Source organism: Pantherophis guttatus, chromosome 1, assembly GCF_059756535.1.
Source record: "Pantherophis guttatus breed Tessera chromosome 1, ASM5975653v1, whole genome shotgun sequence".
NCBI lineage: Eukaryota > Metazoa > Chordata > Lepidosauria > Squamata > Colubridae > Pantherophis > Pantherophis guttatus.
This window is the reverse complement of record NC_142063.1, coordinates 78,075,527-78,101,917: the sequence shown is the minus strand read 5'-3', so window position 1 is coordinate 78,101,917 and position 26,391 is coordinate 78,075,527. Positions and strand designations below refer to the sequence as shown.

At 38.9% G+C, this 26,391-nt stretch overlaps 1 long non-coding RNA gene across 1 annotated transcript in view; it reads left to right on the top strand.

Moving 5' to 3' along the window:
• LOC132710616 (uncharacterized) overlaps positions 1-26,117 on the top strand; it is a 128,054-nt gene extending 101,937 nt beyond the window's left edge. Inside the window, exon 3 of the long non-coding RNA XR_009621295.1 lies at positions 26,103-26,117. This is a non-coding gene — a long non-coding RNA (uncharacterized LOC132710616). The remainder of the gene's footprint in view (positions 1-26,102) is intronic.
• The last annotated feature ends 274 nt before the right edge of the window (positions 26,118-26,391 follow it).

Below are 26,391 nucleotides of genomic sequence, written 5' to 3'. Positions count from 1 at the left end.
TGTTTCCAAAACTTTGATTTACCATGATTAAAGACTGAAGTGGAAGGCTGTGGGAGTGAAAAAAGGAGTAGAAGAGGGAGGGGGGAAGCATGCCACTTTCTTAAGTGCAAATAGGAAGATGTTGTTATGAACATTTTAGCTGCTCAAGCGGGCAAGATTTATTTTACTTTGGATACTTGTAAATAACCATCTTTGAGTAAATATTAAAGAAAATTTACATAAGCATGTTAGGATTGCAGATGGGACAGAGCAGCTCATAATGCTTGTAGTCAATTTGACATGTAAGTTATTCTTCTATTGGCAGTTAAGAAATTAGTCTAATTTTCAGTAAAGGGGTATACTAATATTTGTCCTATCAAGCAACCACTGCCCTAAAAGCAGGATCTGCTAACCATATGAGGTCTCCAAAAAAACACGTCATTTGCTTAATATGAAAATAAAGGTATTTGAATCTAAAAAAGTCAAATTTGGATCTTTGTGACAAGTAATGTAAGAGGTACAATTAATATGAAACTGAACATGTCACGTGCTAAAAGTGAATCAGTCCAGCGGTGAAATCTGGCAGGATCTATCCGACTCGCGTGAATCGGTAGGCCGACAACGGGAGGCTCCACCCACCCGCCAGGACATCATTACATCCCATTTTTGACCCTCAGCGCATGCACAGTAGGATCTGTGCATGCGCAGAAGAGGTGCATGAGAACTCACATTTCCGAACCTGTAGCAAAGGTAAGTTCATTTCACCTGTATGAATCAATCATACAGGTATCTGATAAATACAAACCTAGAAGTGGTCTGCATAAACATAAAATCCACACACATCTCCCCTAAGTAATTCATTATTATGGCTTTTATTTAGCATCTATAGTATAAGTGTATATTCTCAGATTTTTAATGTTAGGGATCAGACAGCACTGGCCTTCAAATGTGCCCAGATATCATTGGCTATAATAAATAAAGTTAAATTTCTATTTTCATAAATATTCCTTCCAAATATTCTTTTACCATTTCTGTGTCAAAACATGGTGAATTTTCAAACTTAAATAGTAGAATACCTAGAGATTAAAATATCCCAACATATATCTATCATAGCACTTTAATTTCCAATATGTATCAATGCATTTCTTTTACTCTTGCTGATCAGTATGCCATTTTCCCATTCTTGCTAGCTGGAAGATAAGATGTGTTTGGGCCAGAGGACAGCATTTTAAGCAGAATATCTTATTTGATTTTAATTTTACACTATTACAAACATTCTGTTTTCAAATACGGATTACTTGAGCTTTCCTGTAGCTTAGTAACTATTTTTTTTGTCATTTTATTTATACCAAAGTCAAGGCAAATAAATAATGGTATTCATAACAGACATCTGAGATATGCAGATCGAATCTAGGACATTAAAATTCAGATTCCATGGATCATATTCTCTCTTGTTCCCTCGCTCTCCTCTCTCTCTCTCCTCTCACTTTATCTAGTGAGAGGGGGACTGTTGCCATAGCAATGCCATCTTAAAGTTTTTCAGAAGTGTTAAAGGAATAATTTTCTTTCCTGCTCCTCCTTAACAATTCAGGAAAATGGAGCTTATTACAGAGAAAATTATTTTTCTTTACGAGTTGATGGGAGACGAACACGGTATTTTCCAGGTACCCAGAAAGCTGCCACTTTCTGCAATGAGACATCCAGCTAGGCTGCTTGTTGCTACAATTGGCCTAGCCTAAAATGGTTCACATCTCCTTTACTGCTAATTTGGACGGTCAGGTTTTGACCTTTGTGCAAAGTTCCAAATGGCAGATGAGACTAAGGCAGTCTACAAACATGTATTGAAAGGAAACCTCACAAGATAAACATCTGGATCATGTGTGACTACAAACATTGCAGCCATGGCTATATATATTTTTTCTGCATCTTTGTTAAATCTTTGCACATTCATTTAAAAAAAGCTTCAGATGAGCATCCAGAACTCTGCATGCCTTCTAAAGAAGGAAACTCCATGGCTATGAGCTACGGATATTCTCTTGTACTGGGGGAAAAAATCCTATACCTTGAAGCTCTACAGGAACTGCTTTGGGTTCTTTTTTTTTTAAAAAAATATTTATTTATTTGTCAAGAATGTATTAGGTAATATATATAAGTATAAGCATGAATTGAATACATAAAATAGATACAAATAGAGGAAACATTAGGACAGGGACGGTAGGCGCGCTGGTGCTCTTATGCATGCCCCTTACAGACCACTTAGGAATTTCTTGATATCCATCATTTATCTTCCAATCTAGTGGTGGGTTGCCCCCAGTTCAGACCGGTTCTATAGAACTGATAGTAAAACCAGTGGGCAGCTCTGCCCACCGGCCCTGATGTTATCAGGACGCTTCTGCACATGCGCAGAAGAGCCCGCGTGCACGCAAGCAAAGCATGCACGCGCCTCACTGTTGCAAGCCAGTAGTAAAGATAAGGAGAACCCACCACTGTTCCAATCCCTTAAATAATGTATAGATATACTCATAAGGAAAACAGGTATACAGGTAGCTGTTCACAAATAGGTTTCTAGGTAGTCAGAATATTGGATCACATAGTGGTTTGTGTTACACAAAGAACAATACACTATTCATGCATAGGTTTTACTCATGCAAATGTCTTTTTCACTGCATTAATTTATCTAGGACCATCGCCATTGTAGTCTAAGATGCTGGGTTGGAGCAGTAACATTATTTGTTCTACATATGATCAAGACTTAAGCTGTAGAACAATTGTACCATTCCAATTTCTTGCATCTCCTCCAATTATCAAAATCCCAGCTGTCTAGAGATCACATTTTCAACTCTTCCAGTCTCACTAGGACCCATTCTGGTCCACCTGCCTTAGCTGACCTGAGACGGTGTGTCATGAAAAATTCAGAAGTACAGAAAGCATAACAATGGGGAGACAAATCACATTCATTGCAATGATCTTTGGATGCCTGCTCCACAAGTAAAAGGGATCCCAAATAAATGGGAAAGAAAAATTCTTCGAGGGCTACAGAGTAGAAAATCTTAGGAATCTAATTTGCTGGCAATTTGGGTAAACTAAACAGATCTTTATCCATGTACCTGGCCTGGGGCTATTTCTGTTCCTAGAAATGGCCCTGTAAGCGTAGCAGTAGCACTGGCTGCTGGTTAAGGAAATGCAATGTTGAGCTAATTGGGTCATGTCCCTGATCAAGGATGGAATATTGAGATTTCCCATCCTGTTACTGTGTTGTAACTTGAGGCTGCCCTTAGATTGTACTGTGAGCATTCTTCGGTATAGATAGGACTGCAGGGACCATTGTTGAGGAGCAGGGAGGTTCTACAGGTAGCCCTTGATTACAGCTGGTCATTTATTGACCTATCAAAGTTATAATGGCTCAGAAAGGGTGCTTTTTGGTCTATAAAGTATTTCTGGCTATCATAAAATGTCACGCCACCCGTGATTATGCAGGGTTTGGGTTTGGCTAGTGTAGAGAAAAGAAGGACTAGGGTAGAAATGATAGCAATATTCCAGTATTTGAGAGGCTGCTACAAAGAGGAGGGGATCAATTTATTTTCCAAAGCATTAGAGGGCAGGACAAGAAACAATGGATGGAAACTAATCAAGGAGAGAAGCAATCTGGAATTGAGGAGAAACTTCCCAGCAGTAAGGACAATTAACCAGTGGAACAGTTTGCCTTCAGAAGTTGTGATTGTCAGATGTAAATGCCTTATTCCCTAATGTGTAAATAATGTATATATGGGATATCGGGGGTTAACTTATTCTTTGTTTCCTAATGTATTCATAATTCACCACTCCCATCCTTGACTCCGCCCTTTGTATATATAAGGAGTCACCCTCACCATTTTCCTTGCTTCTATCTGTGAATATTCAGTGAATATAGAATGCCTGTTATGATTAAAGAAAAATATATTTAAACCTCTAATCATTATTATCATTATTGAGTCTGATCCTAAAAATATTGCAACAAACTGGTAGCAGAGGATGGTTAATTGACTCAATAAATAATTAAAAATGTCTAAGAAAGATAGGCCCAACACCAGGGCCTACAGCAAAGAAATAGAAACTGAACAAGAAATAATCAACGAATCCACAAACGCGATTTCGAGAGAATCCGAAGAGTACACCACAGAAGAAGAAGAACTAATAAATGAAAATAATGACCAGGAGGAAATCGAAATAGAAAATAACGAACTCAGGTCAGAAATATTAAAGCTATTAAAAAGCCAGAAGAATGATGAAAGTCTCATCGCGAATCTCCAAGAAATGCTGAAAAACAGCGGAGCAGCGAGAGAGAAAAACATCGTCAAAGAGAAACACAAAGACCAAAAAACTGTGAGTGATATGACTACAGAGAAAGTCATTATGAAAAAGAAAAGATGTGATACCGCGCGAAATTTTGAATGGCAGCCATCTTGGTTTCAACAAGCCTCCAAAGGGAGCGAAGCAGAGCCAATCAAAATGCTCAGTTCAAAATTTCTGGCGCGAAAAACGTTATCAGACAACGAAAGTGAAAAGGAAGATTCGAAATCTCCAGAAGAACCCGAATCAGAAAGCGAAGACGATTTAACCAAATCCCAAATAAAATCAGCAATGAAGACGCTTTTTGCTGCATTTGGGCCAAAATTAAAAATTTCCAAAGCGCCAACGAAGAAGCGAGAGAGCAAGCCGATACCTCAAGACCTACACGCTCCCATCCTGACTTCGAGAGCGACGACGCCCGAGCCCAGAGAGCCATGCCGATTCCGCCCCACGCCGCAGACCGGATCAAATATCAACGCACACAAGAGAAAGAGAAGAACAGTCGCTGCCATCAGAACTCCCAAAACCGAGCCAGAGACCGACTCGTCTGAAGAGGAGCAGAGCGAACGAGCTGAAATGGAGAGGACCTTCCACGACGATGCCAAAGAAGAAATGAGCAACGCGCATGTGCGAAACCACGTAGACGGTCCGGAAAGACTTGAACTGGCCAGAGAACCACGCAGACTCGTTGCGAGCATCCCCATGCCGTTTTGCAATTTCCTGCACTTGCGAGATCACGGACTACCTCAGGTTGTAAGTAATGGACAAAATAATGTGGGAAATTTACCCAGTGACTTCCCAAAACTTAGAGTTGATGGCATTAATTTGCAAGAGTGGTATCAACAGCTCCAGGTTGTCTTTATGAAAGAAAATTTACTATTCTTTATCACTAGTCCTCCAAGAAGACCTTGGACTTTAAAAATAGATTGTTTACATCATAGAGCATTCTTCTTAATAATATCTAGCGTATCTCCTGCAATGTATCATAGTATCAAACCAAACCTAACTGTCTCAGAAATAATTCAATGCATGTTTAATCTGTTTCACAGCGACAGTGTAGCTACCACTACAAGAATGTCTAAGGATTTCTTTTCTTCTAGAGTAAAACCAGGGGTTTCCATAAGTGAGCATTTGATATCTCTAAACAAAATAAGAGCTGAGCTGCATCTGAGGGGGGAAGTGATTTCAGATCAAACAATGAAAAGTGTTATTATCAATTCACTTGATTCATCATGGGATAGTTTTATGTCACACTTAGACACCATCAATCTAGGATATTTATCCATAGAGAGTCTATCTAACAAATTGATAGCTGAAGACAATTCAAGAAAAAATCGTTTTAGCAATCACACAGAACACAAATCTTTTAGGAAGGTAGCTTTCCAAGAAAAATACAATGAAACTTTTAAATGCCACAATTGTGGGTCCAGGGAACACAATAGAAGAGACTGTCCCAAAATATCAAAGGAGAGACATAGGCCAGAATATAGAAGCAGATACAATTATAGACAGTCTTCCACAGATAGATATAAATATAGAAGCCCACCAAATTACAGAGAAAGTAGAGGGGGTAGAGAAAATTCAAAAGAGAGAAAATCTGGTTCACTGAATGGACTAAATAAACAAGACAGCACTAAAACACAACAAAATGAGAACAATAATTGGCTTATCGATTCTGGGGCAACCAATCACACCACTAATAACAAAAATATTCTGTCTTCATTTACAGAAGATAAGTTTGTAATAAAGGTAGCTAATCAAGAAAAGGTTCAAGTATTAGGCAGAGGAAACATAACATTGCCTGGTCTAGGAAAAATAGAGGGGGTATTGTTAATTCCTGAAATACCTCATAACATACTAAGTGTCATAAAACTAAGTAGAGATTCTGATATCAATATAGTTTTCTCAAAGGGGAAAGCAACTTTAGAGAAGGACAAAACAAATGTAGGTACTGTGATGATTAAAGGAGGCCTACCCTATCTGGTAACAAAAGAAAGATGGTTACATAACATTGACTCAAATATGGAAGATTGTATTGAGGCAGATGATGAAAATGTTAGTAACAGTGACAATGATGAATGTGAAATATCTCATGATCACACAAATACACACAAAGAGAAGAAACCAAGAATAGGTAAACCAATTCATGATGAGTGTGCTCACATCTTACATAGGAAGTTAGGACATGCAAGTTTTCCTGTAGTACAAAAAATGACTGAACACGCAGAAGGTGTCAAAATAAAAAATTGTGAAAATTATTTGGAATGCTCAGTATGTAAATCCACTAAACTAAAAACTAGTCCCAGACCAAAAAAATCCAACAGAACAACTAACAAAATTTTTGACTTAGTACATATGGACTTAGTTGGTCCATTAACTCCATCAATCACTTATAGAAAACGTTACTTCCTAACAATAGTAGATGACTACAGTCGCTATGGTTTTGTTTACACATTAAAACACAAGGATGAAACCTTTCAGAAATTTAAGGAATTCTACAAACGCATAGAAACACAACATAATATCAGAATAAAACAAATTATGACAGATAGGGGATGTGAATTCATGTCTAAAGAATTCTCCCAATGGTTAAAGGATAGAGGAATGCTACACTTCACATCTAGTCCATTTTCTGCATTCCAAAACGGGATTGCAGAGAGAAAGAATTCCACACTACAAACCATGATTAGGTGCACATTAGAGGATGCTGGTTTAGGCAAACAATTTTGGTCAGAAGCCTTACATTATTCAAATTACACTCAAAATAGAACCTGGTCCAGTATTGTGAATAAAACACCATATGAGGTGATATATAATAGGAAACCCAAATTAGCACACATGCACATATTTGGAGTCACTGCAGACGTACACATACCTAAGCAGTTGAGAAGAAAGGGAGAAAACGTATCCAGAAGATTAAGATTTATGGGATATGAAACTGGCACCAAAGGGTACAGATTCATTGATAATAATAACAAATTTATAGTCTCCAGAACAGCTGTGTTCCATGAACAAGCCAATTGGTCTAAATTACATCTTAATGAAATATTTCCAGATAAATGCAAAGATACAAAATCTTGTGAGGAAGGAACAATAGAAAATCAAAATATCAACAAAAATACAAACAAAACCAAAACTTGGACAAATAGTCAGCACAAAATAAAGACAGACACATTAACTAAAAAGGAAGCAAGATATTTGCATGACAACCATAGCAAACCTGAAAGAGCTATTAGAAACAATAGAAATCAAATACCAGGTAAATACAGAGATTACATAATGCATATGGATGGTGAACAAATAACACCTAATACATATGAGGAAGTATTAAAACTCCCTTATGAAGAAAAAGAAAAATGGGAACTAGCTATGAAAAAAGAGATGGAAAGTTTGCAAGGATTAAATGTATTCACACCTGCGACTGCACCTAAAGATAAAACAATCATAGGTACTAGGTGGATTTATAAAATTAAAAATCTAGAAGGAGGCAATACTCTATACAAAGCCAGATTAGTTGCACAAGGTTATGCACAAAAATATCCGGAGGACTATACTGACACATACTCTCCCACAGTGAGAACAGAGAGTGTTAAAACAGCTCTGGTAGTGGCATCTGCACTCAATCTTGATGTATTTCAATATGACATACAGACTGCGTACTTACACGCAAAACTAGATAAGGAAATATATGTAAGGGCACCACACAGTCAATACACTAATAAGAATGAAATCTGGCTATTGAACAAGAGTCTATACGGATTAAAACAATCTGGCAAAAGATGGTATGATTGTTTGGTAAAAGTACTTAAGACCATGGATTTTAACGCTACCACCGCTGATAACTGTTTCTTTGTAAAAAAAAGTGATGATCACATTGAATTCGTGTTAATTTATGTAGATGATATTTTATATATAGGAAAACACAAGGAGAGAAGAGAAACCTTTGTAAATAAGCTAAACGAACATTTTTCGTTGAAATCTCTAGGTAAAGTAAACAAATACCTTGGCGTACAAATTAACAAAACTAGAAGGGGATTCAAACTTACTCAGAAAGATAAGATTATTGAACTTCTAACCAAATGCAATTTAAACAATGCCAAACCATGTGACACTCCTATGCAAACTGATTTCCTTAGAAACAATGATGAGTCTTCCCCTGAATTCAAAGATAATACATTTTATAGATCAGTCATAGGTTCACTTCTTTATATATCTAATTGGACCAGGCCAGATATTGCATTACCTCTCAATTTATTGTCAAGACATGTTAGTAAACCAACTATGTATCATTGGGAAGCTGTCAAAAGAATTCTAAGATATCTAAAAAGTACATTAGACTTTTGTTTAGTATTAGAACCTAGTAATGACAAAGAACCAAAACTTACTTGTTACGCAGATGCGGATTGGGCTGGAGATATATCATGCAGAAAGAGCACTTCTGGTTATATTTTTCTATTAAATAACTGTCCAGTTTACTGGTACACTGGTAAACAAGAACTGGTAGCCACTTCAACCACAGAAGCGGAGTACGTTTGTTTATCCAAAGCTGCAAATAACCTTGTATGGTTTAATGATTTGATTTCAGATGTCTGGAGAAAACCTGCTTTACCTTTTGTTATGCATGAAGATAATAAAGCAGCCATTGAAATATCCAGATCCGATGCCATTGGACAAAGATCCAGGCATATAGATATAAAGTTTAAACATGTGAGACAATTGTCTCAAGATGGATTTATCAAAGCAGTACATTGTGATACCTCTGAACAATTAGCTGACATATTAACGAAGCCTTTACCTTCTAAACAGCACAAATATTTAACTTCAAAATTATATGTCTTATATTGTCCTGAATCTGAATGTAATTGGTGTTGTATAGCGAACCGGCATTTAGAGGGGGATTTGTCAGATGTAAATGCCTTATTCCCTAATGTGTAAATAATGTATATATGGGATATCGGGGGTTAACTTATTCTTTGTTTCCTAATGTATTCATAATTCACCACTCCCATCCTTGACTCCGCCCTTTGTATATATAAGGAGTCACCCTCACCATTTTCCTTGCTTCTATCTGTGAATATTCAGTGAATATAGAATGCCTGTTATGATTAAAGAAAAATATATTTAAACCTCTAATCATTATTATCATTATTGAGTCTGATCCTAAAAATATTGCAACAGTGATGCTTCATCATTGGAAGTTTTTAAGAAGAGACTGGGCAGTCACTTCTGTCTGTAATGGTATAGGACAGGGATGGCTAACCTTTTTGTCATCGTGTGCCAAAAGCAAGAGGAGTGCAGGAAGGTCCCCCTTGGGCATGCCCACACCCATAATTCAATGCGCCCCACCCCTGCGCATGCGCCCCACCCCCCACTTTTAGCATATGATGGCACTGTGGGCCCGGTAGGCCCATTTTTCACCTTCCCCAGGCTCCAGCGGCTGTCTAGGAGCCTGGGGAGGGTAAAAACGGCCTTCTCCACCCCCCACGGAGGCCCTCCAGAGGCTGAAAACAGCCCATTTCCCAACATCTGATGGGACCAGAAGGCCTAAAAATCAGCTGGCCGGCGCATGCATGCGCGCTGGAGCTGAGTTACGGCAACGCTCGTGTGCCCAATGATATGGCTTTGTGTGCCACCTTTGGTACCCGTGCCATAGGTTTGCCATCACGGGTATAGGATCTCCTGCTTGAACAGGGGGCTGAACTAGAAGACCTCCAAGGTCCCTTCCAGCTCTATTCTGATTATAATTATGTTCTGATGTTTGGCAACCTATTTGCCCTTCCAACCAGTTCCTAAGCGTCCCACAATTATGTGAACTCCATTTGTCAAGTTCTCTGCCAGCCTGGCCAGAAAGTAAATGAATCAACCCTCACTCAATGACTACCCTGTTTAGTGACTATTTAAAGATACAATGGTGCTGAAAATGTAACATTGTAACCAATCTTTGCACTTATGATTGTTGCAGTGTCCCTGCAATCACATGATTGAAATTAGATCACTTTGAAGCTGCCGGGTGTTTTATGATAGTTTCAATGTCCCATCATTTGTGTATTTCACAGCCCAATCCCAAAAAGCAAAGTCAATTGAGAATTCGGCAATGAAATTACAAGCCCTGGTCACATGATAGCTTATATAATGATTGCAGAGGCACTGATGTCATAAATTTTGCATGGTCACTTGATGTTTTATTTAATGACCTGTCACTTAATGTCAGAGTCGCCAGGCCCAATTATGGTCATTAAATGAGTACTACCTACTGGTAGAGCTCAATTTATGACATTTCATTTAGTGACTGTTCAAAGTTACAATAGCACTGAAAACGCCATTGACCATTTTTCACACTTACAACATTTGTAGCATTCCCATGATCATGTGATCAAAATTCAGATGCTTGGCAACTGACTCACTTTGCGATCTTTGCTGTGATCACATGCCAAGGTCATGTGATCATCTTTTGCGATGATCTGACAAGCAAAGTCAATGGGGAATCCAGATTCACTTAACAACCGGGGGCTAACTTATCAACTGTGGTGATTCACTTAACAACTGTGGCAAGAAAGGTCATAAAATGGAGCCTAAGTCACTTAACAAATGTCTCATTTAACAACAGAAATGATGGACTCAATTGTGGTCATAAGTCGAGGACTATCTATGTACTACTAATTTAATCATCTTGTTTATCTGGAATAAACACCACTTCAGTGAGACATCTTCAAAGTCACTACATTATATAGTAGATTTCAAGCATTTTCTCTTTCAAATTTGGCAATCTTATATGCATTTTTAAGAAACAGGGGAAAAAATAGTCCTGTGAGAAAGACTGTGATTACTGCTAGCAGCATTACTATCTCAAAAAGGAACATTTTGTACCCCAGACAATTGTGTTGACACATCACATATCTCTCCTGGCCAAAGAGTTTGGTGGCATAGTGAACTGAGGCTGTATGACAGCAATATCTGTAGGAGGGAAGATCTGTAGATGTATGTCTCAAATAGGTCTGTGTGAATTATTTGTCTGTATCTGGGGAACAGAAGCAATTGAATTTACATGTGAAAATGACTGAGAGTGTTAATTTTTTGCTGCAGCAAGAAGAGAATTCAATGCATATGCTAATCGTCAATGTTTGTAAGTTTCTGCTTTAATGGGATTAGATACCACTGGAATCTATCCAAATTTGTACACTTGTATTGGCATCTTATGTTCATGTTAATGACTCTTCTCTTTAAAAAAAAATTACTCCCACGTCTACAATTTTGGCTTAGAAGCATGCTCTTATTTGAAGTTCTTGCAGCATTTTTGATAATTTTGGCCACTTCATATAATGTACATATATAAAAATGCAGCATCTTTATTTCTTCATTGGAAATTTTCAGAATGTACATACACAATATTTAAGTGCTGGTTTTAATTTTAGTTTTAGCACTCTTAGTAAACTGAAAGATCTGAAGGCATCCTCTCTGAATCTTTAACTCATTAGAAATAAATAATAAAAATTCATTGTAGATTGATGGTCCTGGTATGAGCATCACAGGTTTTTAACCAAATGTCAGGCAGGGAAGTATATCAATCTGTGTTTTATATATACAGTATTATGCTGAAATGGGGATGTATATGTGTATTTGTTTTCCAAAACATTATCTGTTTTTTTTTAAAAAGACTCACTGTCACTGGAATATTCCAGTACTGTAAGGTCTGATAATCTATGGCTAATCAAAGTTCTATAATAGAAGCCACATGCATTTTCCAAAATTGCACTGTGAAGATTACTTATAGGGTGAATTTGGTTACAGGTAGATCTCATTTAGCAATGGTAATTGGGATCAGAAACTATTGCTAAGCAACACGGTCATAAAATGTGATGTCACTGACGTATTTTTTTTTTAAAAAACGTAACTTTTATTAAGAATTTTAATTGCAGCAGTACCATGTTTCCCAAAAATAAGACCCGTTTTATATGTATATTTTTGCCACCAAAAAAGGCACCAGGTCTTATTTTTGGGAGAGCTCTAATTACTGACTCACCTCACGACAACGGCACTGACAGCCCCGCCCAGCAAGAACCCACTGCTGGCCCATTTCTTCTGCGACTGTTTGCTGCCGCTTGCACATGTCACCTCCAGCCTCCATTTCACCATCAGATGAGAAACAGGTTCCAGATTGACACATGCAGTGCCCCCTGGCTTCTATTTTGCCATCAGAGGCCTTCCGGTACTCTGTTATGGCTGCAGAGGACTTTCTAGAAGGGTCTCTGACAACGAAAAGGAGGCTGGGGGTGATGCATGCAAGTGGTGGCAAGCAGCTGCAGAAGAAATGGGCCTGCAAAGTGTGTGGTGTGCGAGGCCTGGCAAGTAGGGCAGCTCCACCACCCCCCACATCCCCACCCTAGCTTAATTTTTACCCATGCACCTCACTCCACCTCATGTACCCCAGAATGGGCGGGGCTTATTTTGGGGTAGGGCTTATATTGGACACACATATAAAAATCAAGCTAGGAATTACTTTTAGGGTACGTCATATTTTCAGGAAAACATGGTAAAAACTAATATATTCTAAACTTAGAGAAAGAGAAGATAATGATCATTTGTATTGGTAAAGTGACAATATAGATTATCTTCAATCAATCAATCAGAATAAAGTTGGAAGGGATCTTGGAGGTCTTCTAGTCCAACCTCCTGCTCAAACAGGAGACCCTATACCATTTCAGAGAAGTGTGTCAGCGTCTCAGCACTGACATAGAAAAGGGAGATAAACCCTGAACTTTTGCCTGTTAAATCCCTTTGAAGCTCGGTCTCCGTGGAAATGAGGAGGGGGGAACATTCCTGTGAAATGATGAGACAAGAAGTCAGGAGAGTGACTTGGAAAATAGCCAATGAGAAGCAGAGAATTGGGGATCGGAAAGGGAGGGATTGGGGGGCAAAAGGTCAGTCTTGTCCGCATCGAGTCATGATCCGGTTGCTGTACTTGAATAAAGAGAAGATTTCCTTAAAGATTAGCAGTTTGGAAATTCATTTGTTTTGAGATAGCATCGAAGTCTGACAGAATGATTGTCTAGTCTCTTCTTAAAAGCCTCCAGTGATGAAGTACCCACAACTTCTGATCGCAAGCTGTTCCACTGGTTAATTGTCCTCACTGTTAGGAAGTTTCTCCTTAGTTCCAGGTTGCATCTCTCCTTCATTAGTTTCCATCCATTATTTCTTGTCCTGCCTACAGGTGCTTTTGCCGTTCTTTTGCCCTTCTCTTTCTGGCACAGCACTTCTGCTTGTTGGGCCACTTCCCCGAAGCCGGCAGCTTCGCAGCCAACTGCTTTGCTGTTTCCCTTTTTTGGGGAGGCTTATGGGAGGCTTTTTGGTGAATGGGAGGAAAATGGGGAGGGGGATTTTGCTACCTGTCATCCATTCTCAAGTTCAGCACAGACTGAGGGAAGAATGACAGGCAGCAAAATCCCCCTCCCCATTTTCTTCCTGTTTGCCAAAAAGCTTCCATTCTGAAATCTGAAGGTTTGGAATGGAGGTGACGACGCATCCAGCACACCGAGTCTGGTCTGCTGCACCACAAAAAAAGTAAGACTTCCTCGAAAATAAGCCCAAGTGTTTATTTTCAAGTATAAAAGAAAATAAGACTCTTATAAGACTCTCGGTCTTATTTTCTGAGAAACATGGTAGTTTTAGTCTCTAGGCCTTTAATAATCTTAGAAATATATGAAGAAGTTACTTCCAACCTTCATCACAAGTACAAAGAAATAACTCCTATAAGGCTAAACAGATATCTCTTCATTGCTTCACTCCTTATCAAAAACAAATAAATAAAGTATCAACTTTTCACTCTTACCATAGTATTAGCTAAAAGTCCATAAGGTTGCCAAAACATTGCAAAAAGAAAAAAAAATCTTATTTTAACTTTTATCAAACAGAGCAACTTAACTTTATATTCCTTTCTTTTACTTCTCATAGTCACAAACTTTAATTCAATCAAATCTTGTTTTAGGATTTGATTTCTCTTCAGTTTTTCTTTATCTCATCGCATGGATTTTTTTCAAGGCTTTAACAAGCTTCTTTCGTAGATCCAATAAGAAAATGTTCCCAAGGTCATTCTCTTGGTTCAACATTTGTATTTCGTTGTTAATTTTTAGAACTTCAGCCAATTTAGAATAGAATAGAATAGAATAGAATAGAATAGAATAGAATAGAATAGAATAGAATAGAATAGAATAGAATAGAATAGAATAGAATAGAATAGAATAGAATAGAATAGAATTCTTTATTGGCCAAGTGTGATTGGACACACAAGGAATTTGTCTTGGTGCATATGCTCTCAGTGTACATAAAAGAAAAAATACATTCATCAAGAATCATAAGGTACAACACTTAATGATAGTCATAGGGAACAAATAAGCAATCAAATCATATTAGGAAACAGTCAATATAAATCGTAAGGATACCAGCAACAAGGTTACAGTCATACAGACATAAATGGGAGGAGATGGGTGATAGGAACGATGAGACGATTAATAGTAATGCAGACTTAGTAACTAGTCTGACAGTGTTGAGGGAATTATTTGTTTTGCAGAGTGATGGCGTTCGGGAAAAAACTGTTCTTGTGTCTAGTTGTTCTGGTGTGGTAGTGCTCTATAGTGTCGTGCAGTGCTCTATAGCGTTTCTTTTGTATATTCAGGAAAGCATCCTTTTCCAAAGCACTCTCTTTGCCTATCATGTGTAGCTCCATTTTCAATACTTTCTCTATCTTGCCAGATAAAATTTGTTTGACAACTGCCGTTCCTTTATTAGTATCTTTTAGACATAATCAATTCATAGAGTCAGACATCATTACTGACAGCCTTGATATTGTTGGTTACTACTTTCTGACTCCATTCTTCAAAGACCTCCTTTAATATTTCTGATGATGCAATGTTTTATGTCATTTTCTAAGTCCCAGTATTAACTGATATCAAACTTGGGCTTGTATTTTTTTCTTCTTAATTGCCAATGCAGTTTATGGATTCGTGTGACATGTGCAGCACCATTTACTGCCTGCCCTATCTCATTCGCAACAGTCTAAATGCTCTTCAAGAGCAGCTCCACATGGAGCACAAAATGTAGCAATCCAGTCCGGATTGACTATTAGCACAGCTCCCCTGTCCAGGAATGGACACATCTGATACAAAACCAAAATTTGTACATTCTTATCATCACTGCCACCTATGCCTTGAGCAGGAGCCATTTGCTCAGAAGGATTCTCAGATTGCACACTGGATATGTCTGGGCCAGTGTCCCCCCCCACACACACACACACCATCCAGAATCAAATATAGAAGATTCCCAAAACCAAGGGGGTCAAAAATCCAGAGCTATCTTGCTGTAAAGTTAGATATTTTCTGCAATGTTGAAGTTTTAGCTGCTACTAATTAATTAGGGTTACAACCAGGAGTGTACAGTTTCATATTTTGTTGATGTTCTCCCCTAGGTTTTATTGAGTGTTCTGTTTTTAATTGTATTATAAGCCACCAGGAGTTATTATGATTATGAAGGTCTATAAGTAATAAGATGTAATTCAGCTGGAATGGACCAGTTTCAGCTCTAATAGGGACTCTACTACTTTTGTCTTTGAAAATCTATTTCTAATGTAATAAGCACAATGCCATCAGTTAGAGCATAGAATTTCATGTTGTTTGCTGCAATTATGTTGGTATTGTCTCCTCAGACATATAGATATCAAGAGTATTAAAGCTAGTTTTTGATCAAATAAAGAAATTTCCTATGTACTGACATGAAGGAATACCTTTCTATTCCATCCTAGAATATTCACAAAAATAATCATAACGTTTATGTACATTTATTTTCTTTCTAGATACAGAATTTTGAAGTAAATATAAATGATTCCATTTTTCTCAGTCTTGTGAAATAAGTGTGTCAGTGACATTATTTCTCTGTCTAAAATAGGATTATCTATCTGAGATACTTGGAGATTTTGTAATACAGTTCTTGTCCCAATGGTATTCTTAAGCCTTCTACCTTCCGGTGCCTCTTAAGTGAAATAGAGTGCTCATTTTCTTTTCATTCAGATGTCTTCTAAAGATCTATAGCCCTCACTGTCCTTTCATGATGGATGAGAAGCAAAGAAAAGCAGCTCAAGTGGTTGCATTTGTTTAGTTCTTTTTCTTAAGGCAAAAATTAGTACCGTAGAAACAAAGAGAATGGCCAAAAACCACTCTCAAGGGTCCACCAAAATGGTGTTTATGAAAAGCTGTACTATTATTTATTTATGTTTTTAATCATTGTCTATTTTTTTTACTTGTTCTTGTTCTTGTTTTAATTGTTAGCCATCTAGAGTTATATATACAAGATGGGCAGTCAGATAGAGGATAGATAGATAGATAGATAGATAGATAGATAGATAGATAGATAGATAGATAGATAGATTTATATATTCCTATTTCTTAACTACTTATCTCTTTTGGAGAGGGACTCTGGGCAATGTACAATACCATCAATAAATTTAAACATTAAAACCAGAATACTATGAATCAAAAGGTTTAAAATTATAAAAAAAAATTATAAAAATTTCAGAAGAAGAATTTCAAGATAGAGGGGATTAACAATTGTTACTATATAGGCAGTAATTACAATCTTATTCAAAATATTCAAAATCTTGCCAATGGATTAAAAATAATGTGTTTCCAGATATATTTATTTATTTAATTCTATTTTAGCACCACCCAACTCCAGAACAACTCTGGAATTCTAATGCATCTGTCTGGTTATACATGGGTAAAAACAATTATCTGATCAAGCAATAGGATTGGATCAGGTATCTTTGGAAAACAGATAATTTGTGATTCTTGTATATTAGGAGCCATGGTGGAGCACTGGTTAGAATGCAGTATTGCAGGTTAACTCATTGCTTACTGCCAGGAGTTTCATCCTGACCATCTGAAGGTTGAGTCAACCTTCCATCCTTCCAAGGTTGGTAAAATGACTCAGATTGTTGGGGGCAATATGCTGACTCTGTAAAGTGTAAACCGCTTACAGAGGGTTGTAAAACTCGATGAAGGGATATATAAGTCTAAGTGCTATTGCGATATACATTATATGTGGGTTGCTGTAGCAGCAAAAAGTAACAGATAAAGCCCATAAAGTAACAGATCAGAGGTCTCAAATTTCCCCTCTCAGAGACCTTGTGGCATCTACACAGTCTAGTTACTGCATCTGTATAGTGGCTTGGTTATTCTGCCTTCCATGGAGTACTTGCCCGGGTATAACCCTGAGATGCCAGAGAAATAGAGTTCCATGTCACTTTGTTAAAATTTGAATTGAAAGGAAATAAAGAAATAAATGAGATAAACCCTACAACACTATCTCCACCACTGCAACAGGTGGCAAAGCAAATCATACATACACAAACTTTTTGAGATACAGATATGGCTATAGTTCCATTTCATGAAATCATGAATGTTTTTAGAAAAAAGGGAAAAGAGAAAAGGTAAAAATCCTCCTTTTATATGCAATTCACATGGAAAACATTCAGCGTTGGAGGAGGTGATAAAAATATAGAGCTGCTCAAAACACAGATAGCATCTGAGGAGAACATCAAATAGAAAAATACAGCCGGCAGTATAAAGCTCTGAGCCAAATACACAGTGCTACTGATCTTTTACTATACTAATATAGAGGCAGCTCTGATGTAAAAAGATGCTAATTTGCATAACCATGTAAGGACTGCACTTATAAAGGACCACAATCAACAGAAATAACGAATTAGACTTTATTATTATAATTAGATACCCACAGTCAAATTAAAAGTAATCTTACACAATATTTCTACCTAATGCTTTACTTTTCAAAGATAAAAGACAGCCTCTGTTCCTTCTGGGCTCGCTATTAGAGCTCTGGGACTGCTAAGTAGAGAAGATTCTCTGTTTCGCTTCTAAATCTTAGCTCCTAATTTCCATTTTTTTTTGTTTTTTTAAGAACCTATCCCCCCCCCAATAGACAGAGTAGGAGTTGGGTAGTCAAATTTTATATGTGAGCAAGGAACTGATCTTTGCATAGATATACTACAGATTCCATGTCTTAAGTCAGGGGTGTCAAACTCAAGGCCTGGGGCCCAGATCCGGCCCATGGAGTACTTAGATCTGGCCCACGGGGCCGGCCTGGAAACAGTGAAGGCCTGGCCTGTGGTTCTTTGGCCAGTGAAAACAGAGCTTGGGAGGGCCGTGTGCATTTTCACTGGCAGAGGGTTGCAGGAGGCTGTGGCAGCTGAAAACGGAGCTCGGGAGCCTATTTTCGCTGGCAGAGGATTGCAGGAGGCTGTGGCAGCTGAAAACGGAGCTCGGGAGCCTATTTTCACTGGCAGAGTGCTCGGGCCACCACAGACATCCCTGACGGAGTGATATCGAGCTGGCCAGGCCTACTCTGGCCCCTCCATCCTGGCCCCCAGAGGTCAAACACAACCCTGATGCAGTCCTCAATGAAATTGAGTTTGACACCCCTGTCTTAAGTTAATGAATGGGGACTGAAACTCAGTTGCACACGACTGTCAGTTAATCTGAGGTAGAAGAGCACTTTAACCATGCATGTGTAGGCTTCCTCATGCATGCAGAGATATGCAATGGGATGGCCACTCTGGTTCTCTCAAGCAGAATCCCTAAATCCTTCCCACATACAGAGAGTCCTTGACTTAAGAGATATTCATTTAGCGACCATTCAAAGTTACAACAGCACTGGAAAAAAGTGTCTTATGACTGGTCCTTGCCTTTATGACCATCCCAGCATCACCACAACACATTTGATCAAAATTTGGGCACTCGGCAATGGGCATGTAGTTATGGTGGTTGTAGAGCCCCAGGGTCTTGCATTTACCATTTGAAACCTTCCGAGACATTTTGCTTTCCGACAAGCAAAGTCAACAGGGGAAGCTGCATTTAATAAACAATGATGTGATTCACTGAACAACTGCAGTGACTTGCTTAAGAATTGTGGCAAAAGGATTGTAAAATTGGGTATGACTCACTTAACAACTGCCTTGCTTAGCAACAAAAATTTTGGTCCCAATTGCGGTCATAAATTAAGGACGACCTGTAAACCCTACTTTTGTAACCTCTTACTATCTGGAAAATCTGTTTGATAGTTGCCAGCAACATGTTTTTACAGAGAGATTTCCTACCAGCATCTTTACCTCAGAAGGAGATTGGTGAGACATTCCATCGCTCTCTGTCCTGCTAGAATGTCTGAGGAGATTCTCAGTCATCCAGGCCATGGTTGTCCCAAAGGTGCTTTTTCAAGAGACAACTTGATGCCTCTTGAAAAAGCATCTTCGGGACATCCTGTCAGAATGGAGCAGTGGTGAAATTCAGCCGGTTCTATCCGGCTCGGGCGAACCAGTAGCGCCGGCAGCGGGTGGCTCCACCCACCCATCATCACGTCCTGGTTTTGACCCTCTGTGCATGCGCAGAAGGCTCTGCGCATGCGTGAAGGAGGCACACACGTTCACATTTACGAACCGGTAGCGAAGGTAAATAAATTTCACCCCTGGAATGGTGCTATGGATCTCAGCAGAAAGAAAGGTGCTTATTAGGCAGATTCAGGTGAAGGAGCCAGTAACTAGAGAAATTTGAAGAAAGGAAAATCTCATAAATCTCAGAGCCTTTTATTCACAATAATTTTGCAAGTCTCAATGTACATATACCGGTAGTCCTCAAATTAGGACCACAATTGAGCCCAACATTTCTGTGGTTAAGTGAGACCCTTGAATTTTGCCCAATTTTATGACCTTTTTTGCCACAGTTGTTAAGTGAATCACTGCAGTTGTTAAGTTAGTAACACAATTTTTAAGTGAATCTGACTTCCCTATTGACTTTGCTTGTCAGAAGGTCACACATGACCCCGGGACACTGCAACTATCATAAATATGAGTCAATTGCCAAGTGACTGAATTTTGATCCCATGACCATGGGGATACTGCAACGGTCATATGAATAGCAATCATAAGTCACTTTTTTCAGTGCCATTGTAACTTCAAACGGTCACTAAACGAACTGTTCTAAGTCAAGGACTGCATGTAGGCATACATACAACATACAGGTAGAAAAAAATAGAATGGAATGAACAAAAAAGCTCAGATCAATCCACAATGTCATTTTCATCTAATTCTCTCTTTCCCTAGAAGGTTGCTTCGTTTGATTCACCCATTCTCATTATGGAATGGGCCAGTTTCCATTTTCCCCAGGATGGAACTGCCTCCTTTAGAAGCTCACCTGAAAGAGAGGGAGAAAGGAATTTTTTTTTCAAGTTTGCTTGCTTAGACTTTCATTTTTTCCAATTTTGCTGTATTCTGAACACCGCAGAGAATGATTCACGGAATGATTGATTGAGTCTTCCACGTCTGACTTTCTGGGAGTATTTTCCTCTCCCTTTGCTACATCAGATAATTGACTAGTTAGTCGTTCTGCAGCTTCCTTCTGGTTTTAGATGTTCAGAGTTGGTGTTTATAGGACTGTGTTAAGGCCTTCAAGGTAGGCAGAATCGGGGGTAAAAAAAATAAGCAGTTGGATTTCTGAAAAGATCTTTATTTCTAGTAGAGTGTTGGAACAAAATCTTGAAAGCCTGCCAAGGAAATTCTCCAGGTTATACCTAAAGTAATTAGTTTGGAGTTACTCTGAGTCTCTTTTCATGATTCCTCCCTCCCCTTGACTCAGGTATCTTTGCTTTAAAGACGCCTTCTCCGTGTCCCAAGGTCTGTTAAACATTCCATCACACTCTGTTTACCCAATTATTTTATCTGCCTTTGAAACCATTTGACAACAATGGAAATAATTGACAGGAAAATGCTGGAAAGATAATGCCACTATTAAGCAGAATTGTACAGTTTTTCCCTGAGTTTTGCAATGAGACCCTCAGTAAGTCTTCTTCCTAAATATATTTTAGCTTTGAAACTAGCATTCTTTGTGTATAGGAAATCTGCAGTGGCAAAACTAATCTTTTAACCAAGCAGTGTTAGATGAGGTGCAATTATAGCTCTTTATTTGAGCTCTCCACATGGGATGCTGTGGGGCAGTCCAAGTATTGGGAAGATACTTTCAAATATGAGGAATGTTTTGGCATAGAGTGCTCCAAAACCCTCACTGAGAAGCATTGTGTTAATATAATATGCTGATAAGTATTTACTACTTCCAAATTTGGGGGATATCTATTTCCCTTCTTACATGCAAGCCTGCAGGGGCAGTCAGAGAACTATACACTGAACTGAGCTACTTTAGTCTAGTGGTTAAGGCACCAGGCTAGAAACTGGAAGACCATGAGTTCTAGTCCCACCTTAGACATGGAAGTCAGCTGAGTGACTTTGGGCCAATCATTCTCTCTCTCACCTCTCAGACTGTTGTTGTGTAGGAAGGAGTATAAGATGTATTTGCCACCTTGAGTTGTTCATAATAATAATAAAGATGGTATATAAATAAATAATAGTGTCTTGACTTGCAGGTTCACTGTAATCATAAACATGGAGTGTCGAACCAGCAGAACGTTTAAGTTCAAGTATTTGACAACACTTGAATTGTCTCCTCTCGGGAGAAGCAAAATCTTTAATTTATGAAGTGCCACAACACATTACAAATCAACACATCTTAATATACCACTGCATGGTAGTTTACATTTGTTTGCTTTAATTCTTCAGATTAGCTTTTATTGGATGAAAATGTTCTTTGCTATTCAAATTGTTCCTGGGTTTCCTTATTCTATGCTCCTCTCATTTCCCATAAGATCATTACTTTAACAGAGTTAGTTATCTTGTACTGTTTATCGGTTTTGTCAAAAGGTTTAATGGGTTTTCTTAGTTGGAGGAGAGAAAATGCCTTCATTTGTTGTTTCTCAATCATAACTTTCTAAGGAGGAGCTAAAAAAAATTTGCCTTTTTTGTACCTGTATCTGTGTCTGCAGGGGTGGTGTGATGTCTCAATGGTTAAGATGCTGGGCTTGTAAACTAGAAAGCTGACAGCTCAGGTTTGAGACCCAAGTGCTGCGGGACAGGGTGAGCTCCCATTCTCACCCTAGCTCTTGCCAACCTACCAATTCAAAAGCACACAAATGCAAGTAGATAAATAGGTACCACTTTAGCAAGAAAGGAATTGCATTCTGTATTTTCATGTTGGCCATATGATAACAGAAGCATCTTTTAGAATACTCTGGCACCCTAGGCTGAGAATCAGAGATGAGCACCATCCTCTTGAGTTGGTAACAAGCCCTTATAAGCAAATGAACACCAACAATGACATCCCCTAAATTCTGCTGAAAATGTTACCTAGCTTGGTAATGAAACATTCAGAAACCAACTAACAATGTCGGAGAATGAACCTCCTCCCTCATATAGCTTTCTCCTCTTGATTTCAGCTCCAGTCCAACCCATCTAAAGTCAATACAAAGAAGAAAGTTCTGTTTCCAGGGTCTATTGAATAGAAAAAGTCGCTAAAAACTCGGCAACTACTGATCATTTCTGCTCCATGCTGGCCTTTGTCAGTCTGTCTTCTGTCCCTTTTGCTGCTCCCTAGATTGGATTATTTTCCAGTATGTGAACCAAGTGAAACCAATTAAAAATGAACAGGTGTTTTGTGAGTTTCACTGACTAACCTGCTTTTCTGTACATCTTTATACTCTTTGGCCTGAGTTTTTAAGCAACTTACTAAGCAAATAAAGGTTACCGTTCAAATATATTAATATACTTGAGTTTCTCTGCATATCCCTTCTTAAGAAGTGAACATAGACTATCAAGTACATGGAATACCCAATTAAGGAGCGTTTACATCCATGGTTAGAGTGAAAATAAAACTTCTAATGGAAAACAGTCCCTAGTAGAATGAGGTATAATAGTTAACTCATTATCCATCCAACTCAGATAAATTTGCTTTCAGAGAAAAGGTGTAGGATATATTTAAGCTGTTTTCTGAAGTCAGGGAGGGCACACAAATAAAACTGGTGCATTGAAATCATTTAAGGCTTAGTAGCCCTATTTAATTTCTTATTCCTTATCCCTTTCGCTTATATGCCAACAAATGTCAATGTTTTGTGGCTGAATTTCAGCAGTGCCATGGGGAGGGGGAGAAATCTTAAAAGGGTGATGAGGCCACAAAAGATCTTTATTTATTTATTTTATTTATTTATTTTATGTAATTTGTATGCCGCCCTATCTCCGTAGACTCAGGGCAGCTCACAACAATAAAAACAAACCCAATAAAACATAAAATACATACAAAATACATAAATGTATAAATATAAATTTAAAACATATATTAAAACCCATTAAAATAATCAAACCCCCTCAGTCCAGGTTGGCCAATGTAAACAATCATGTTTTTAATTCACGGCGGAAGGTTCGAAGGTCAGGAGCCAACCGAAGCCCCAGGGGGAATTGATTCCAAAGAGTGGGCGCACCCACAGAGAAAGCTCTGCCCCTGGGGGTCGCCAGCCAGCATTGTCTAGCCGACGGCACCTGGAGAAGGCCCTCCCTGTGAGAACGTACCGGGCGATGGGAAGCTGTTGCTGGCTGCAGGTGGTCCGACAAATATCCTGGGCCTAAGTCATATAGGGCTTTATAGGTCATTACTAGCACCTTGAATCTCACCTGGAGGGCAACCGGTAACCAATGCAAGTCACACAGGAGGGGTGTAACATGGGAGTATCGGGACCCTCCCATCACAACCTGCACGACCGCATTCTGCACCAGCTGAAGCCTCCGAGTGGTCCTCAAGGGCAGCCCCAGAGAGCATTACAGTAGTCAAGACGGGAGGTGACTAGCGCATGAGTGCGTAGAGCATCTCGGTCCAAATAGGGACACAACTGATGCACCAGATGAATCTGGGCATACGCCCCCCTGGTCACGGCTGTTATGTGATCATCTAAACTCAACTGTGAATCCAGGAGGACACCCAAGTTGCGTGCTCTGTCTACGGGGGTAATACTTCACCCCTATAGCCAGTGATGGAACCTCTCCATCAGATCAAGATGCTGGTACCCACAGCCACTCAGTCTTGGCAGGGTTGAGCCGAAGCCTGTTCGTCCCCATCCAGACCCGTACTGCTTCCAGGCACCGGGACATCATGTCAAGGGCATCACTGGGCTGGTTCGGGGTGGATATAAAAAGCTGGGTATCATCAGCATACTGATGATACCTCACCCCGAAGCCACGGATGATTTCCCCCAGCGGTTTCATATAAATGTTGAACAGAAGGGGCGAGAGAACTGACCCCTGCGGCACCCCACAAGTGAGGGGCCTCATGGTCGATCTCTGCCCTCCTGCCAACACTGCTTGCGTCCGACCCAAGAGGTAAGAGGAGAACCACCATAAAATGGTGCCTCCCACTCCCAACCCCTCGAGGCGCCGCAGCAAGATACCATGGTCGATGGTATCAAAAGCCGCTGAAAGATCTAATAGGACCAGAACAGAGGAATAACCTCTGTCTCGAGCCCTCCAGAGATCATCCACCAGCGCGACCAATGCCGTCTCCATGCTGTATCCGGGCCTGAAACCCGATTGGTCTGGATCGAGGTACTCAGCTTCATCCAGGGCCATCGGGAGCTGATGTGCTGCTTTATGCTGCTTTTAGTGTATGGGATGTTCTTACTCTTGGATAACTAGAAGTGCAAAGATATCATTGTCTAGAGTAGACAACTCACTTGCAAACAAAATATAGTCTGTTTTTCTTTTTTAAGAAAGCTTGAGGCATATGAAAGATTTAAAGATATTTTTAGCAAAAAAAAAACATAAACAAAAAAAAAACATGATGATGATTAAAAAACTTTGTACCATGCCTGCTGCTGCTACTTCTTTTTAATTAAAGTATCTTCTAAAATATTAAAGTCAGGCAGGAAGCTACATGGATGTTAGTGTCTAGGGTGTCATGTTGCTTTCTTAATCACATTAAGAATTTTGACATACAGATTATCTAAGAGATGTTGATGGTTGCCCTTAATGGCTCTTATGATTCAGAAATTTGCCTAATACCTCTGGCTACACCATTTCAGTAATCCCCTCCATGTTTTACAAAGTTGACTTTGGAGAGTGCATCAAATGATCTTCTCGAGTAGTTGTCCAAGCTCTTGTCTCTCAACTTGGCTGCAAAAGTGACCCATTTACCACAAGGAAAAAAAAATAGAAATCAAAGTAGAACAAAAACAGCAGGGTCCACTGAAATTGGCAGCAATCAACACTTGACTCACACATATTTAGTAGGACAAGGAGAAATTGTTGAGCTCTTGAGATAGGGTGATACTGCCAAGAAAAAGCAGCCATCTCTTTGAGTGTTTTCCACTGGTGGGAAATAACTAATGTATTTACAAGTTGTCGTTCCAAATGCTACCTCATGCCACCCTTTCTTATTCTCACCATTTTTCCAGCACTCCTTTTGCAAAGGGAGAAGCTCACAATGAGTGCAAAGATCTCATTTTTCCTCATGTGGTCTTGGTTTAAATATTCCATATAAATTAGACTTAAGAAATTCCATTTCAAAACCAGGTATTAAATGTGTGGTATTCTGCATGGAATTAAAAGTGGCTAGAGGTGTAAAGGGGTAGAAGTGAGAATTTGAAGGAAACATACTTATGTACCCATACAAAATTATTGTGGATATGTTAAGAACAATGCTCCAGCCATGATTTGATTCACCTACTTCAATAAATTGCTATGAAGCAAAGGAGCAAATTGTAGCCTGGATTCTAGTTTATATCCCATCTACTACACAGGGCAGCTTGAGAAATAAAGTTAAAACTGATATAACCAGTCCATCCTAAAATTCAGTGTTTTTGTCTTCTTACAGACAAAGAATAAAGTATCTATTGCTTTGCAGTAGGTGAGTTTTATTTTCATTTTTGTCTTTACTTATCTCTGATATATTCGTTCTTAGATTAAGTTTCTTCCATGCATCTTCCTTGGAAGTGAAATACAGGCTATATCTGGAAAGCTTGTTGTTCTATTAAGAAGGATAATAAATACACATTTACAACATGGTGTAGGCGACACTTGAATTAGCTTATCTTTCTATTCTACTTACTGTATATGACTTCTGTTCAGGGGTGAAATCCAGCAGGTTCTGACAGGTTCTGGAG